The sequence below is a fragment of the Phaenicophaeus curvirostris genome, chromosome 12 (genome assembly GCF_032191515.1).
Source record: "Phaenicophaeus curvirostris isolate KB17595 chromosome 12, BPBGC_Pcur_1.0, whole genome shotgun sequence".
NCBI classification, from domain to species: Eukaryota; Metazoa; Chordata; class Aves; order Cuculiformes; family Cuculidae; genus Phaenicophaeus; species Phaenicophaeus curvirostris.
The window spans coordinates 4504621-4522383 of NC_091403.1; the positions used below are offsets into that span (position 1 = coordinate 4504621).

General features: G+C 45.4%; 1 protein-coding gene across 1 annotated transcript in view; it reads right to left on the reverse strand.

Moving 5' to 3' along the window:
* Positions 1-12377: 12377 nt before the first annotated feature.
* The window catches only part of LEO1 (LEO1 homolog, Paf1/RNA polymerase II complex component), a 29600-nt gene continuing 24214 nt past the window's right edge, over positions 12378-17763 (reverse strand). The window contains exon 13 of the transcript XR_011338236.1: positions 12378-13246. The gene's annotated coding sequence lies outside the window, so the exon portion shown is untranslated. The remainder of the gene's footprint in view (positions 13247-17763) is intronic.

Sequence of the window (17763 nt, forward strand, 5' to 3'; positions counted from 1 at the left end):
AAGGGCTCTGTCAGCTGGCACAGCTTCAAAGCACTGTTACAACAACTTTGTTCCAAAACAAGCAAATTACCACCGTCTGCATCCAAGACTGGCTCTCACATATTATTATATTGTCAAGGAAAAAACTATGGCATCCTTAAAGATCTGAAGAAATTCCCAAACTAAGAACTGTCGTATATACCCAATTATGTAGCAGAACATTAAAACACTGTGATATTTCAAAGGCGAAAAAGAGTAAAAAAAAAAAAAAAAGAAAACCACTAAATATCTAACATGAATAAAATAAGAGATTGAAGGTAGCTTTAAATTTGAGGCCATTTCACTCTTCTTCCACACATCCACCAAGCCTGAGCAGCCTCTTCACCACTAGCCATTGTCCCAGACCCCACCTGCCAATATTTTTATGTGCCCATCTTGAAATAGCATCAGATGGAAAAGCTACACTATTGACAGCATGGAAGTCACAGTCCTCCCTCTTTTGGTCTACATACCTCCAGAAGAAGCTGCAGCAGGAGCCAGAGAACCTTCTTTGACTGCAGCACTTGCCATCAACTCCCACATCTCTTGTTCTTCAGCTTCCTTACTCTTCACCAGGTAAGACTCGAGAAGCACATTGAGAGACTCACATTTCCCAAAAAAAACATAAGCTCCACAGTAGAGGGAGTTACAAATATACCTCATGTATCACACTTACACGTGAGGAAAGCGATAAGAAGTCATAGTTCAGATTATTTGTGAAGATCATGAACTTCCAGATCAGAGCTTTCTATTTGTTCTCCTACTTCAACCCAGAACAGCCTCTCTCTTTCAGTGACATTACTATTTATATTCTTTCTGTGGAAGTAGCCAGGTCCTTTATACTAATTTTCTTTCTGAACATAACCAATTCTCTCTCTTTCTTTGGGAAAGTTAATTCCAATCAAGGCATTATACAATTTTAAAATGAAATTTTAGACAAATGTTACAGAGACTGCTGTTCTAGAGCAAAAATGCCTTTGGAAGTGCACTAAGATAATCCACAAGAAAAACCCACTCGAATTGGAATGTGTTTATAAGACAATCAAATAGTTTTAGTGGGGCAGCCATTCCAGAATAACTTTGAACTCCTGATGCAGCTGTGATGACTTTTTTCCTCCCTCTCTCTTTTTTTCTGCTGCTCTATCTCCTTCAAGCACACGCAATATGCACACAAGCAGCACTCAGCAAACGCCCTGATTTTCATGTACTGATATGTGCTAGGTAAGGGGATCAACTAGTACTTCACACAGGACTTAAACTGTCTCCGACAACCTTCTTAATGAGCAATGTCATCCAGCTCAGGAGGGTTTCTCAGGAGTCACAGCAGGAGCAGCATCCCAGCTTGAACAGGAAGAAACAGACATATCGGAAACCCAATTTAGATAAAGTGACACAACAAACTGACGTCAAACAGGATCAGCAGCTTCATATCTTAGTTCCTCAGTAAATAATTAAAATCAACAAGTTACTTGCCTTAATTCCCGTCCCTCTGAAGGTCTCAATTCATTTTTTGCTTTCAAATCAACTTTCGTGGGAGATATCGAAGCACTTGGGAATAATTCATGATGAAATTAATTTAACACAGTGTAAATCCTGAATAGTAGCAGATGTATGTACCAGGATACACAATGAGGAACCCAACATTAATCTGGTAGTATCTTATAGTACCATCAACACCAACCCCCTAGCTCAGCACATCTTAAGATTGGACACATTCAGCTGACTGAGAACTTCATTACAACCAGCCTTACAAGAGTTGAGAGCTAAAGCCATGGAGCCAGGTCATCTTGTAGAAAGTGGAGAGAAAACCACTGCCCAGACCTAACGACTGTCTGGTGGTGCTACAGACACACAGATTCCTTCTTGCTTTTTCAATTTCATTCACAAGGTTAAAGATGCTTGTCACTTGTATTTGTTGCAAAAATATTGTCCAATCACTCCCTACTCAATGAAACATCATTCTGTGCCCCCAAATTCATCCGCAGTATGAAGAAGCTGGAACAAGTTTCTCATGGAAGGAATTTCCATCGTTATTATCATTTCACAGAAAATAGGGCAAGTTTATTTCTGCTTTTAATAACAAACACAACCCCAGACTAAAAACAAAGCCATACTAAAATGAAAAATTAGCTGTGAGTCACCTAAAAGGCACCAGGGAATCCCCAGAATCTCTTTCATTAGAGAATATAATCACGGATTTGCATACAGACACACAAAAGGGACTCAAGCTAAAGGGAAACACTCCCTCTTTCACTTGAATGAACACCAAGTATTGATGCATGTCATATGAGCTGTGAGATGCAAATGAATCTCAAAGGGCCCATCTGTGAGTTATTTATTTACCTGTGGAGGGAGTGACTTGCAGCAGCAGTATTTGTTCTTCTGCTGGCAAGAACTCAGACTGCAACCATGGAATAACCCTGTGTTATAATTCTTCAAAGCAAAAACAACCCCCCCATGAAACTAGGACTTTCTTTAATCATAGAATCATAGAAACTTAGCATACTTTGGGTTGGAAGGGACATTAAAGATCATCCAGTTTCAACCTCGTCCTGTAAAAATACATATTTCCACATAAATTTGTAAAAATACCTATTTCTGAGTCTACAGAAAGTTTACCCCATTGCACTGTTATTTCTGTATAGAGTGATTAATACAGCTTAGCTTGTCTGCAAGCATGGAAGACAACCAGTCTAGTTAATTCAAACAACAGCGAAAGCTCATGCAAGACCACATCACATCAGCATTTCTCTGCTCATTGCCCTCATAAAGCACAGAAGTCACAGCCACCTGCATTTATCTTGGTCACAGCTGTATCAGGTTGCTACACACCACAGAGGAGTGAGGTAGAAGGCAACGTGACGCTTGGTATCACATTGTTCTGCAGTTCAAGGGGAGTCAGCTTCTATACAGGAGAAAGCAATAAACTGGGGAAAATGGGGATGTTCTGTATCAGCAGCCTGGAGTGGGAGCACCGGGCTGGGCTCAGCCGTGGCTGGGAGGGCTGACTGGGTAGGTTAATGGTTGGCTAGCTAGGACAGGAAAAATAAACTGGTTTATTTCATCCTTTTACTTCTCACGGTGTCTAAATAATATGTCCACTCACTTAAGTTTTCTGCTTAAACATGGTTAAAATTAGAATAAATAAATAAATAAATAAATAATAGATGAAACCAGCTACCAGAAGTAAACACAGTGAATAAATCAGAGTTGCTAGAGAAAATTCTATGGCACCAGGACAGCTGAATGCAAAGGCTACTACAAAAGCAGTAATCTCAAACCGGCAATGTTTTACAGGACATGTTGCACTAGGGCTCACGCTGCTGCTGGAGTTGCAGTAGAAATCTACTTGCAGCAGTGTAAGACCTTACCATGGACTCAGCGTGTGTGCATTTATTTAGCCAATTCCCATATCCTGTGTTAAACGCCTTGTTGTCCTGACAAACTCAAGTACTATCTTACCTGAAGCAACCAGCAGAGAGCTGGGTGAGGTGTGCCTGACATGCTTAACTGCCAGGCTTTACCTCTACTGACTTATCAGGATACCAGTCCTTTTCTTTCTTTTGCCTGCTCAGACATAAATGACTTGCTGCGTTTCCTACCACTTCAGGTGGAGCTATAACAGCAAAAGAAAGAGCTTAGCAATACCCAGGACTTGAGAGGACAGTGTAATCTCAGTGCAATGCTTCTGATTTGATATATTGTCTAAAAAGATTGTTCACAATGGAGAAATCAGAGATTAGAAATAGGAAGAAAGGAGAATTAGCTTAAAGAGCTTCACGTGACTTCATCCCACAGTGACAGTCTGTACCCAACTGTCAGCTCGAATCATGTCGCTACCTACAAGATGGACTGAGTGTGACAGTGAGGGAGGCATCGTAACCCTGTTTTACAGAGAGGGGAACTAAAACACAGAGTCACCAGGTCTCTTCCTCAAGGCCATCTATTGAAACCAGTGACCATTCTCCTGGCACGAGTGGCGCTCCAGGCACATGCTGAGTCCCAAAGACAATAAGAGAAACGATGTGCTGCCAACCCCCTGTGCAAATGAGTCCAGAGAAGAGCAACAAAGCTGGTGAAGGGGCTGGAGAGCAGGTCTTATGAGGAGCGGCTGAGAGAGCTGGGGGTGTTTAGCCTGGAGAAGAGGAGGCTGAGGGGAGACCTCATTGCTCTCTGCAACTACCTGAAAGGAGGTTGTAGAGAGGAGGGAGCTGGGCTCTTCTCCCAAGTGACAGGGGACAGGACAAGAGGGAATGGCCTCAAGCTCCACCAGGGGAGGTTTAGGCTGGACATTAGGAAAAAATTCTTCACAGAAAGGGTGATTGGTCCGTGGCAGAGGCTGCCCAGGGAGATGGTTGAGTCACCTTCCCTGGAGGTGTTTAAGGGATGGGTGGACGAGGTGCTAAGGGGCATGGTTTAGTGATTGATAAGAATGGTTGGACTTGATGATCCAGTGGGTCTCTTCCAACCTGGTTATTCTATGATTCTATGAAACTCCCTTAAAAAACCTTTTTTTTCAGAAAACCTCACGACCAGGTTTACCCCTGAAGATGCCTCACTGCTTGCAGCAGGTGGAACCACTGCTCTTGCACCAGGCTATTGAGCAGGTGGAACCACTGCTCTTGGATGGAGCTCAGTGCTGGCACCAGGCTCTTGAGCAGGTACTGTTGCACCAACAGAGCTTGCAGCACAAAGACTCACTCTGAAGTGTGGGTCAAATGCAAGCCATGACTTCTCCTGCAGCACTGAGCAGGACACCTCCTTCCATCAACCAGAAGGGAGATGTTAAAGCACAAATTTCAAAACCTCTTACCGCAGGAAAAGCCTCCAATGTGTGGCCCTTCAAGCTGTGTTATTGTTAGGGGGCTGTGAAACATTTGTTAAGGATTTGTCTTTGTTAGAGAAGCTCACAAGCAACATTATAGGAAAGCTATTCCCGTAAATTTTGTAAATCCAGCTGTACACGGAGGCTACAAATATAAATATGTAAACAGTAGCTCCAAACTCAGTTCATTCTGAGCGGAGGAGGCTGGGCACCCCCACTGGCAGGTCTCGGGAAACCTCTGTAAAAGCAAATGGTTCTGTTACGAGGGCAGGAGCGAGAAGAAGGAATTTGTCCATGAGTCAAGTCCAAGCCTCTCTCAGTCTGGGCCACACCAGATCTCAATAGACGAGTGTTATATTGGTTTAAAACCACTTCTTCATCTACGCTTGCAGAAAGTTGTTTGCAGGTAAAGCCTCAGAAAAAAAAATTTCTGAAGTGCAATTTCACCTGAAGAACCAGGAAACTGGGATTTACAGCACCGTGCTCTTCTCACAAGGAAGATGGTACTCCTAACCACTAAAGCTCTGTGGCCTTATCCCTATTATCAGGACTGTCAAGGAGCCCTTTGGAGTACAGTCGGCAACTGCATCTCCACAGCAGCTTACCCAACTGCAACCAGGGCTTTTCAAGCTCCTATAGACACCCACAACTTCTGTTTCCAGCAGGAACAGCCTTGGCAGGAGCACAGCTCCTCGCAGCGTCCATGAGGAGCAGACTGCCCAGCTCCCACTGGCCAGCTGTTCCTCATCCAAATCTCCACGGGGCTCGTGTTGCTTCAGAGAAGGATTGATCTTCGCCAGCAGTTTGCAGGGAGGATTCTCGGATAACAAGCATTTTTCCGAGGGTGGTTCTCCCAACCCTAGCAGAGAGGTCACGTCAGGAATGGAAAGACATGTGTGTGTAACTATGAACCCTGTTCACATCAGCTGAGGTTCAGACCATGAAATGCACTCAGGTAGTGGGGCACAACAACCCTGTGCAGTGCTACAGACTAGGAGAAGTCTGTCTAGAAAGCTGCCTGGAGGAGAGGGACCTGGGGGTGTTGGTTGACAGCGACTGAACAGGAGCCAGCAGTGGCCCAGGTGGCCAAGAAGGCCAATGGCATCTTGGCTTGGATCAGAAACGGTGTGACCAGCAGGTCCAGGGAGGTTATTGTCCCTCTGTACTCGGCACTGGGGAGACCGCTCCTCGAATCCTGTGTTCAGTTCTGGGCCCTCACCACAAGAAGGATGTTGAGGCTCTGGAGCGAGTCCAGAGAAGAGCAACGAAGCTGGTGAAGGGGATGGAGAACAAGAGGAGCGGCTGAGAGAGCTGGGGGTGTTTAGCCTGGAGAAGAGGAGGCTGAGGGGAGACCTCATTGCTCTCTCCAACTACCTGAAAGGAGGTTGTAGAGAGGAGGGTGCTGGCCTCTTCTCCCAAGTGACAGGGGACAGAACGAGAGAGAATGGCCTCAAGCTCCGCCAGGGGAGATCTAGGCTGAACATTAGGAAAAAAATTTTCAGGGAAAGGGTCATTGGGCACTGGCAGAGGCTGCCCAGGGAGGGGGTTGAGTCACCTTCCCTGGAGGGGTTTAAGGGACGGGTGGACGAGGTGCTGAGGGGCATGGGTTAGTGTTTGATGGGAATGGTTGGACTCGATGATCCGGTGGGTCTCTTCCAACCTGGTTATTCTATAGTTCTATGATCATCAGCTTCAAGGGTCTGTGTGACACCATGCAGTCAGAAGCTGGAACAGGAGCGTCTCTCCTGCCTGATGCCCATCAATAAGCCACCTCGGGTGCACCACTGAGATCTCTGCCAGAGTGCTTGGCTTCCCCCAGGAAATTCCCTGGAGAGAGGGGAGTTAATGCAAAGTGTATATGCAAAAGCTCCACACCCAGCATTTCTTCTAATCTCAAACATCTGAACAACAGTGTCCAGCACCTATGTGCAAGATGATCAGCAACACAAGCCCCACTTTCTGATGTCACGGTCATCTGAAGCCACATAGTACCCATTCATTAGCTAGAACACTAGCTGTTCATGTTTGTATGGGGGAAGAAAAAAGAAGCAATAAAGACAATGCATTCTGGGAAGGATTACTGAACTGGCAGAGAACATGCAATTTAGCACTAAAAATAATGGTAACACAAAGAGATTCTTGGAGAGATTCTCCAGTTATGCCGATGGGCACTGGCAAGGAATCAAAGAGATAGATTCCTACAGGAGCAAAGCATGCTGGCTGCTGAACTTTACGTAAATTTATCCTGTGGGCACAAATACAGCTACTAAAAGGCAAACATTTGTGAAAATGCAAGCAAGAGCTCTCTAAAGGCCACAGGCTGACTACAACCTGTCCAAGACCTGCTCTGTGAGCTACATGGCCACTAGCACACTGAGCTTACAAACTGGATTTGTGATGCTGGTCGCAGCAGAGGGGTGACGGGCTAAGGACACCTGCACGGTCTGATGTGCTTTAGGAGAACGTTTCCCTGCAGTGTCTCCTCTAACACTGCGATATTTACAGCTGCTTCCCCTGAGGGTGGAGTAGTGAGGGCAGAAACTTGGGTGGAAACACAAGTGAGATTTCTCTTAGTCCAAAAGCAAGCATAAACCTGGACAGGAGTCTCCTCTTGGACCACCAGCTGCTCTCTGCACTGTCCTCTTTTCCAGCTCCTAATTCATGGCTGAATTCATTGCCTTACTGGGTCATTATGGTTGGACTCGATGATCCGATGGGTCTTTTCCAACCTGGCAATTCTATGATTTCTTGTCCTTCACACAACACAGCTTCAAGTCTGGTGACTCCTTGCACTAAGGGAGAAGGGCTCTCCTTTTGTCAGCTGCTGTACAACTCTTTACAGGGTTCAAACAAGCCAGTGTTTTTCCTAAGCTCTAAACAGAAATGAAAACACAAACTACCACTTGACCAGTTATGCAAAACAAAACCTCCTTCAGCAAGGTCTGCTTTGTGGATTAAAATCTTTTCCCTTGAGCTCAACACAACGTAAAAAATCTCTTCCGGCAGCTTATCACAATTTAGCTAACCCCAATCCTTGAAAGACTTCTCTATCTCTGCACACCAAGGAAGGTCTTTGTCAGGGACTTTCCAAAAGCCCTTAGCAAACCTGCTGCACACAGGGTACAGTGCAGGCTTCTGGATATCACAAAACCTCTGAGATGCCAGAGTGAGCGCTGGGGGGAGGGGATGGTGGTGTTGGATGTCAGGAACAGAACAAGCCTGGGCATTATTTCATTTTAAAACCTTTTGCCAGTCGTTTGGAAACTTATCAGGTTGTTCCAGGAGCATGAAAAACAGGGGGCTTCAGTCAGAGCGTGCTGCTCCTCACATCCAGGCTGTATGTGGTCCTGGAGAGGTGGCTCCCTTGGGTAGACTGGAACCGGTCAGGGAAACAAAAGTGACAGAAAACAGCTTATAAAATCCCTCCAGATTTCCAGCTGTTTCTTCACAGGCTACACTTCATTCACCCTCTGAGACATGCATGAACATGAGACTAAAACGTGTGCAGTCCAAGGGATTAATCAAAGGATGCCACGAATTTGCTGGGAGAAAGCAGACTACGTGCCTGCAGTAATGAAGGACAAAGAGATCACTACTAAACACTGTTACTGGCTTCTTTGGTAACTTTTGTCTAGTCATAATAGCTCTGTGTTGTAGCCCTCTTAAAAATCAGAAAATATTATCACAATGTGATCTTGCTGGTTTCCCAAACTACCCCACACTTACAAAAATACCTGAAGATCTGGATAAACAAACAGAATATTTTCATTATACTAATCTAAAGAGCAAGGCAAACTCAGTGTAAATGTATTTTTTGGTGGCTGTGAACTTACTTGCCATGGAGCTACATCTTGCTCAACAACCCAAAATTAGCTGCTACCCAGAGCTCGAGCTCTATGAAAATGTATCTACGCCTCCTTGAAAAAGCAGAATGTTGTATACAAGTACTTACTAGCACACACAGAGTTAAGTTCTGTGCGCTGCCCTCAAACAGAACTGGTTTTGAGAAGTAGTTGTTTAAACAAGTTAACAGAAATGTCAGAGGCCATTTCACCAACTGCGGATGACGACAGCCGCCTTCCTCCTCTATCAGCAGAGAACAATTACACATTGGGAAACGAGGGCTTACTAATGGTGAGTCAGAGCAGGAAAATCTGTCCAGAAAATACATGTAAATGAAAGAAAGGAAAAGACAGACTGCGTTCTGTCTTCCCCTTCTTCCCTCAAATCACGCGAGCTGAGCAGAGACTGCGTCTCCTACCCTGGCTTGAAGAGCCCCATGGAAGAATTTGGCACAGCCAGTCTCATCTGTTCCCACAACTCCCGCGTGGGTACTGGTAGTAAATTGGATGTCCAGATAAATCCTTGCTAAGCTTAACAACTTCTGATTATCTCAGAGCAGGAAACTGTTTTCCAGGAGTATCAGGAAGCAGCACATCCTTCCAAGGGTGGGCTTGCGTATAAAGCACAAGAACTCTTGGATCTCCTCCAACATGAGAAGCTCCGGACTTCCTATGACCACACAGACAAACCATGCTGGCATTTCCCTCCAACCGCAAGTCTGACCGCAAGGGACGTGGGAGGTGACCTTCCTTCACTTTTGTAAAGAACCCAGGGCTAAAGGGCTTGTTAAGTGTTGGGCATGATAAGCGACTGAGATTTCAGTTTTATTAGACTGGAAGAGCCACCTCTTCAATGTTTAACTGTAAATACTCACTAATAATTATGTCCACACAGGTAGTTAAGAGCATAAACCTGAGTGACAGGATCAGCTGTGAAACACCGAGTTCTCTCACGTGTACACCTGTCCTTGCTCTCTCTCCTCTTTTTGCCCACCAGAGGTGACTTTTTCAGAACTTTCCTTAAATCAGGACGACCCCCATATTTCCCACCCAACAACAGTGCATTCCCACATCAACACCTTTTAGAGAAATCACTCCACCGGTTTGGAGCAGAGCGGCAACAGTGCCAGGACTGGCAGGGCCAAGATACACCATACCCAGACTTCAGCCAGCAGCAGAGAACCCTTACCTGTGCTCCCTGCACTGCACCTGGCCCAGCATTGTAGTATACAAGGTGCTGTTTGAAGCTGAATTTAAGGTCAATCCCAATAAAGGACATGGCAGCAATGCAGTCACACAAATAGAAAGAGATTTGATGCTTTCCCCTCAAACGTGGATCGTGAAAAGAAGGTGTACCCGAAGCAGGCACAGCTGGCAGATCTTCTTGGCCAAAGCCAAGTCATGCCTGCAGCGCTGCACGTGGCAGAGCCCTAGTCCTACAGCCTGAGCGCTAATTTAGCACAAACAGAAATCGTTAAGGGAAAACTACTTTGCTCTGGAGTTGATTTCCACTTGTGAAAGTAACACGGCACAAGGCTTCAATGCCAATAAAGCTCTGCCATCCGTTCCCAGAGGGCTCTGTTGCCTCTTGGAGAGGCTCTACAGCATCTTTCCATATTTCGAAAGGATGAGCGATTCTGAAAACACCACCAATCTCCTATATCTTTCTAGTTTTTAAAAGCAAGACCCCACAAAAACAAGCTGACAGAAGAAACATCTCCTCTGAAATTCCTGATTACACATTTAACTTTTTTTTTTAGGAGAGGATAAAAAAACAGGTGAGACATAATGAGTATTCTGGTATAGTACAGTTTCATTTCTTTCAAAAGACTTAACCATAAATAACTGAATACTCCCACCTCTTCCAAGAACACCAGTCCTGCTCTACTTTCCCCTCTCTCAAGCTGAGATGTCATGCATAGGTCACTCCTAAAGTCAGGAGACTTCAGCTATTCTCGTAAAGTGAAAGCAGAGTGTTCTACTAAGTCAGAAAACGACAGAATTCAATGGAAGTTGCTGCCTCGTTCTACAAACAGACCTGTTGACATTGTGGCTTTTCTAGATGTGCGTTATCAAACAGCTCTGACGTGCACAAACCTGCAGAAACAGCCTGGGAAGGTGACGCTGCAGGGTCCTCGATGGTTCGGAGTCTCCTGGAACAGGTGTCCTCTCCCTACCCGGGTAAAACACAAGAAATTCATTCATCCAAATCATACATTTCACTTCACGTTTTTGCCTTACGCAAAAAGGGTCGTGCAATAAAGCGTTACCTATCTTACCCACTTAATTCTCTCCTGAGGGCCCACTCTGCCTCAAACGTTCTATCCCTGGTCTCACCGCCCTCACTGGGCTGCTGTGCTGATGAATTAGTTAATGTTTGCAAGGTGCTTTGAAGATGAAGAGTGCTAAGTGCTCAGCAATAAGCGTGATTATTATAAAAACGCTGCAGGCAGATGAGTATTATATTGGAGTCACTTTCTCCTTTTGCCTCACAGCTACCATGACCCGCAGCGTATTTCAGTTCAACAGTTTCAGAAACGCATAGCGTGCCTTGTCTTACAGCTTAATTATAGAACAACATCTTGTCAACCCTGTGCTGCGTAGTGAAGCAGGAAGGCTGGTCACCACTCATGCTGCACGAACCCCACCACTGTGACCGACCAAACAGCAAGTTCTGCCTCCTGCCAGAGCAAATTCCATAATAACCCCGGTGATGGTTAGGCAAGGCTGCAATGGGATTGCAGCAGGTGATAAAGTATCATAGAAAAGCAGATAAAGAATCATAGAATCACCGGGTTGGAAGAGACCCACAGGATCATCAAGTCCAACCATTCCTATCAAACACTAACCCATGTCCCTCAGCACCTCGTCCACCCGTGCCTTAAACACCTCCAGGGAAGGTGACTCAACCACCTCCCTGGGCAGCCTCTGCCAGTGCCCAATGACCCTTTCCGTGAAGAATTTTTTCCTAATGTCCAGCCTAAACCTCCCCTGGTGGAGCTTGAGGCCATTCCCTCTTGTCCTGTCCCCTGTCACTTGGGAGAAGAGCCCAGCTCCCTCCTCTCCACAACCTCCTTTCAGGGAGTTGGAGAGAGCAATGAGGTCTCCCCTCAGCCTCCTCTTCTCCAGGCTAAACACCCCCAGCTCTCTCAGCCGTTCCTCGTAAGGCTTGTTCTCCAGCCCCTTCACCAGCTTCGTTGCTCTTCTCTGGACTTTTCTTTAGTCTCACTTTCCTAAAACACTACAGTTGCTATTCTTTATGTACAGCCTGTACTCCAGAAGGTAACAAGCTGCTAATCAAGCTAGTAAATAGGAACATCTGTTACCCCATCTATACCAAAATGAGCTAGGAAGCGTTTTTTCCCCAGAAACGTGATACAACCAAGATCCCCGAAGCACTGAGCTGCTTTTCCCCAGCTCGAGCACCAGCCACGTGCAGCAGAGGATAACGCTGGAACCTTACTAAATTAGTGATTGGACAAGAAAGGAGAAATTTATTAATGAATTTATTCCTGCTATTACAAACCATTTCCACTGCAATACCAGGGCTTTTAAAGGTTTGTGGCAGGACAAGCCAATTCCTTTCCACCCAAGGGTGCAATGGAAGGCTTGATTTCAATGATTGCTGAGCTCTTCCTGCAGCTCCCATTAGCTGTGGCAAAAGCTGTGAGGAGTGTTTATAGCTCTTCTGAAACACAACAGTTCGATGTGTGGAGGGGGGCTAAGCAACCCCTGTGAGTACATACTCAGGGAAGCCTGATAAACACTGTGTCCGTGGGCGCTGAGCATGGGGCTGCCCGGAGAAGGAATGGGAATAGGCTGCACCTGCCAAAAAAGGATTGACTCCAGCTCTTTCCCTCATACCTGTAGTTAAAGGCAGCCAGGAATGGGGAGAGCACTTCAGATCTGAGGTACTTTGGGGCGTACCTGATCACAGACTCAGCGTGCACCAAGCCACCAGACGACTGGGGCAACAAGACGAAGTGCTCAGGAAGGGTTGGAACTCCTGAAGCTCTGCTGCTTTACAGCAGCAGCAATTTCAGCCCTGAATTTAATCGTCAAGAGGAAGATTGGATAGACATCTGCCCTCAGTTAAAAAGTGCTTTAAAGAGACAGCAGATTCTTCAAAGTGATTCTGCCACATCACCTACAGTTCCTTCTTATCTAAACGTGGGTTGCCCAGCTATTGATGCTCCTCAGGGACTTAATTATTCACAAGAAATCTCTGTGTGCTGCAGCCAGCAGCCAGTGCTAGGTAAGGTCTTCTGGGATCAGAATCCAGACTGCCTTATGGCTTGATATTAGAAGTCAATTGCATGAAAATCAGTTTTCTTCTGCATGATCACATAAATGCAGTTGTCAAGCACAAAGTTGAAAGCTCTTCAGTGAAGAGAGGGTAGTGGGTTTTGTTTCTTTTTTTTTTTTTTTCTTTTCAACTGCTGAGACGAACTATTAAGTCAAAACCAAATCATGAAGCACTTATTCAATCTCCCGCGTCTGCCAGTCTCATACAGGCTTCTGTGGGAGGTCTGTTTGAACAAGGCTATTTTCAGCCATCCACCTGGGAAAAACAGAAAATAGAGAACTAAAGAAGATTTTGTTTCAGTATAATCTAGTTCCACCATGTGATGCTGACTGATCTATGATAAAATTTCCAGGCTCAGCAGGTGTTTGGGGAGTGACTGCAGCCGCCCGTTCGACACAATAAGCAACCACAAGAGAAAGATCCAAAAACAAAGGTCAAAGTAAAAAGAGTGTAGGAAGTTAGGTGTGAAGATGGATGATGGAACTAGATAAAACTTGTGCCAAGCGTAATTTACAGCAGGGAAATGAAATTCTCTTTCTGGGTGAGCACAAGTTGAATGGTTCCTGTTACAAGGTCCTTCTCCATCACGATAACAATCACACACATATCCAGATACACTGGGACAACCAGTGAAGGCTGCAGGAATCCCAGCCCAGAATACAGCTCACAGCCCACTTTGTCCACTTCTTCCACCTATTTGTGACTAGATGGAGCAAAGAAAAGAGATTTTCCTCCTCTTCCAGAGCTCCTGTTGTCACAAAGAAGCTGAAAATCAACAGAGTGATAATATAAATCCTAGCAGAACCAATTTTTTGCTGTTTATGTAGCCCAAACACCGAGGATGCAGGGGAAAGTTTCAGCTTGCTGTTGATACTCAAAAGCCGAAATCCCCACGCCTCAGACCTTTTGCTGTGAGATGTTTCAGTATGACATACTAAATATAGTTATAACCCTAAATATACCCCAGGTACTGCCTGCATAGGGTAAAACACTATGCGTGGAGCAGCTAGACAGGTGTATTTCAGGATTAGTGTCACACGGAGGATAAAAAATGCTTATCCAAAACGGCAACACTGTAGAAAATTAATTTCAGAGTTAACTGCAGAGAAATAGGAAATAAAGCAGCAAGGTTGCTAGGGTCTAACAAGTACAGACTAAAAGACGTTGAGGAGATAACATGGGCTCAAGTTACCAGACCAGAAAGAGGACAGATTAAGAGTCCCTGCGTATATGCCACCTTCCCCCTTGGAAAATAAAGCAAGCGTCGCTTTGTACAACTCCCTCCTGACTCTTCTGGCTTCCCAATAAACAAGCAGAAAGGCTTGTGCAGCTGCAGGCAGGAGGCACACGCACCCCAGCATCCCTAGCTCAGGGAGTCACCCTCCCTCCCTCCCTCCATGAGGGCATCATCGGGCGCAATTAAAAGCTAAACATTTCCCAGAAAGACCTTGAAATACCAGGAACTTCCTGGCCAAAGAAGCAGAACATTCACCTCCTAGTTTTTCCCACAGCAGCTGAGGATATTGGCTTTATGAATGTTAGGTCCTTTTACTTTCTGGGCAAGCCATTCTTAATTCTTGCAAACTCTACCCACTTTATCACTGAATCGGAGCAGCCTGTTCCAGAGGAGGCACATATGTAGCAGCTCACCACTTTGCTCCTAAAAAGGGAAGCACTAAACCAAATCAAAGAAATGAATTTACTATTTACTACTATAGCTATTAAGTACTTTGGAAGATGTCTGGTGTGGATCACTGACACTTGAAAAATAACATAACTTTATTATTTTTGTCTGAATCCTCAAACTCTTGTGCACTGTTCTATTTTCTATCGTAAGGAAAAAGAAATTAAATAAAAACCACCGCAAATTACACAAAAGAGCTGCTGGCCTTGGCTTCTCCAAAGAAATCTGCAACAAAATGGTCTGGTCAGCCTGTAAAAACTCTGCACTGGTTACTGCCAGGACTTGCACATATAAGGACTTTAAACCTGATTGCTACTGTAATGATGAATCATCACGTAACTGAAGCCTCACAACCCAAATATCATATGCAAAGGGATCACCCTCCACCGGTTTTACAGTTCCATGTTAATTTTTTCACTGCTGCAACTCCAGCCCCTAGAGAACGACCATAAACATCCCTAATGTAATGACCTAGCTACATATGACAGTATTTATAGCGCTATTATTTCCCCTTTAGTACGTTTCGGAGCACAGAGAGAGCAATCAGACCCCTTGAGGATTACATCCTAACGTATCTACTATAAATATTTATCTGACCGACTTAATTTTAGCTTTGCCTAGGTCTTCCAGCAGTACCCAGTGGGCTTTGGCTTGGGAAACCAAAGAAGCAACACAACGTGACCTTCTCAAGTTCAAGTTAGTTTCCCCTTTCTCTTGAGGGGTTAAGTTACCTGTGTGTAACCGATCTGGAATGGCCTTGCAGTCACTGCCTATCGCAGATGAATGGCAGCAGCCACAGTCCTTGGTGGATGCTGCAATTATTGCTGAAGTCAAGGATGGAGAATAGCATCATATTTTCATGCCACTTGTGACCCTACCACGACAATGAAAAGCCTGGCAGCACCCAGATTCATATCACTCCAGAGAGGTAGCTCCTTTTTGCCCAGTACAGTACATTCACATGAAAGAAAGGTGTTCGTTCCACTACTAAAAGAGAAGAAAAAATAAAATCCTGCTCAGAGTAACATCTTGGAAATAAATTGCACAGAATAACATACCTTCTGGAGTGCGAGCTTTGTCCTTGGACGTTTACCATGATGTCTGCCTATGTACTTCACACCTTGTCCTGTAAACTTCAGTCTTGCAAGCAGTTCCGTTTTCAAGCCACGGTTCCTCAACAGATGCTGGATCCCTCTGCAGCGGCTCGCCTGGCACACGATCATCCCTGGAGGTATTTAAAAGACGGGTGGATGAGGTGCTATAGGGCATGGTTTAGTGGTTAATAGGAACGGTTGGACTCGATGATCCAAAAGGTCTTTTCCAACCTATTGATTCTATGATCCGCGCAGCGGGAAGGTGGCCTAGGTTCCTAGCACCGTTCTTATTCAAGCATCCCCAGACTGGCAGCTATTTTAACTCACCACGGCACACTGATTACTGGCACGGTGAGCTGCTCCTCTAAGCTTACCTGGCAGTTAGCAGTCTCAAGGATAGACTGTTATCACTGCTGGCTATAGGGGAGACCACTGCCCTGAGGATGCTGAGGTGGTCTAGCATAGTCTCCTCAGCTATTAGCAACAAATTCACCCTAACAATTCGCTTGAACGCTTGCCATGGGACAGATACTTAAGCATCACTTCACTGGCAGGAGGAAAGATCAAGAAGAATCACGATAAAGTGCCAAAGTAAACAATATTGAAACAGCCTCAGATCTGCTTCCATGCAAGACCACAAGGCTAGAGGGAAAAACAAAGCAAAAACCCCAAACTAACTGAATTGTTCAGATTTGACCATGACAAGCAATTTGTCTCAGCAGAAAATGTAATTACATGGAGGAACCTCTACCAAAAACATAGCACCTCCTTTCTCTGACACTCCTCGCCCTGGTCTTAGGGTGGAGACAGATTCTTCAGACACAGGCTTGCAAGGACAGTGACCCTCCCTGCTGCTTTACAATGTTATCAGATGCTGAGGAACAATACAGTTCACCCATGAAGGAGTTCAGTTCAAGAACAAATTTTCCTATTTTCAAAGGATTTTTTTAAAAATAAGCTGTGATTGTTTCGGTACTCCCACTCACACTGTGACCTCACAGGAAGATCTATCAGCACATCAGCATGAGGGAAAGTTAATGCAGTTGGATCAGGAATAGTCAAGCAGCTCTGGTCTGTTTTGTTAAAAGGTTTTGACCCTAAAGAAAACACGGCACCGAGCTGAACCTTCAGTCACATTTGGGTGCACAAAACATTCTCACAGGCTGCAGTTCGCCCTTGCTCACCCTACACAGGCCAACTTATTAAGAGCAGGTTGAATCCTACTCTCTAGGAGGCAAGAGACAGGTGACAGGTGGTGGTTACCGGCACTGGAGTAACACTAGGAGAAATTTAGCTCATGGCTTGCAACTTTTAAATCCTTCCTTCTCCAAATAATTTGCTAAATTCCTTGTGCACGAGACGGTATGAGCAGCACAAAGAGCTCTCACTGTGAGGTCTGTCTGCCATCAGGTCCACCTAATCTAGGGGTGATCCCTCAGCAAGAAGATGAAAAAAAACCCTGCCTGGTTCTGCAGGAAGGTGGAGTTCATTCCACTTGGGCAGCAGCGGCAGGTGACATCTCCCTCTCACCAGGTTACCCCTTGGGCATCAGTGACAGAACTTTTTATGGGGCTTCATTAACTGAGGAACAGATCTAGGTCTTAATATTAAAAGCAAGAAAGATAAAATCAGTTTCGTGTTTGCTTTAAGTGCAGACCTGCTTAGCAGAGTCCCACATGCAGTTGCATCACCATGAGGGGAAGTTCCACTCGCTTCTAGAAGAGAGGACAATAAGTCAAGGGTGGAGTGGGGAACATTGCCGTGCAAGTGCCCACACTATGAAACTACACCCACACCAACCCACTACAAGAACAGCCCCGTCCTTCACCCCACAGCTTCCCACCACAACGGCAGCAGAAGTACTGACCAGGCTGGGAAAAGGCTTCTTCGCAGGTCCCCAGCTGAACAAGTTCCCTGAGGCTGCTCCTAAGCAGTGAAACGGAGCCTTCAGACCACAGAGCATCTCAAACCCCTTCCAGGGAAGCCTCCTGTCC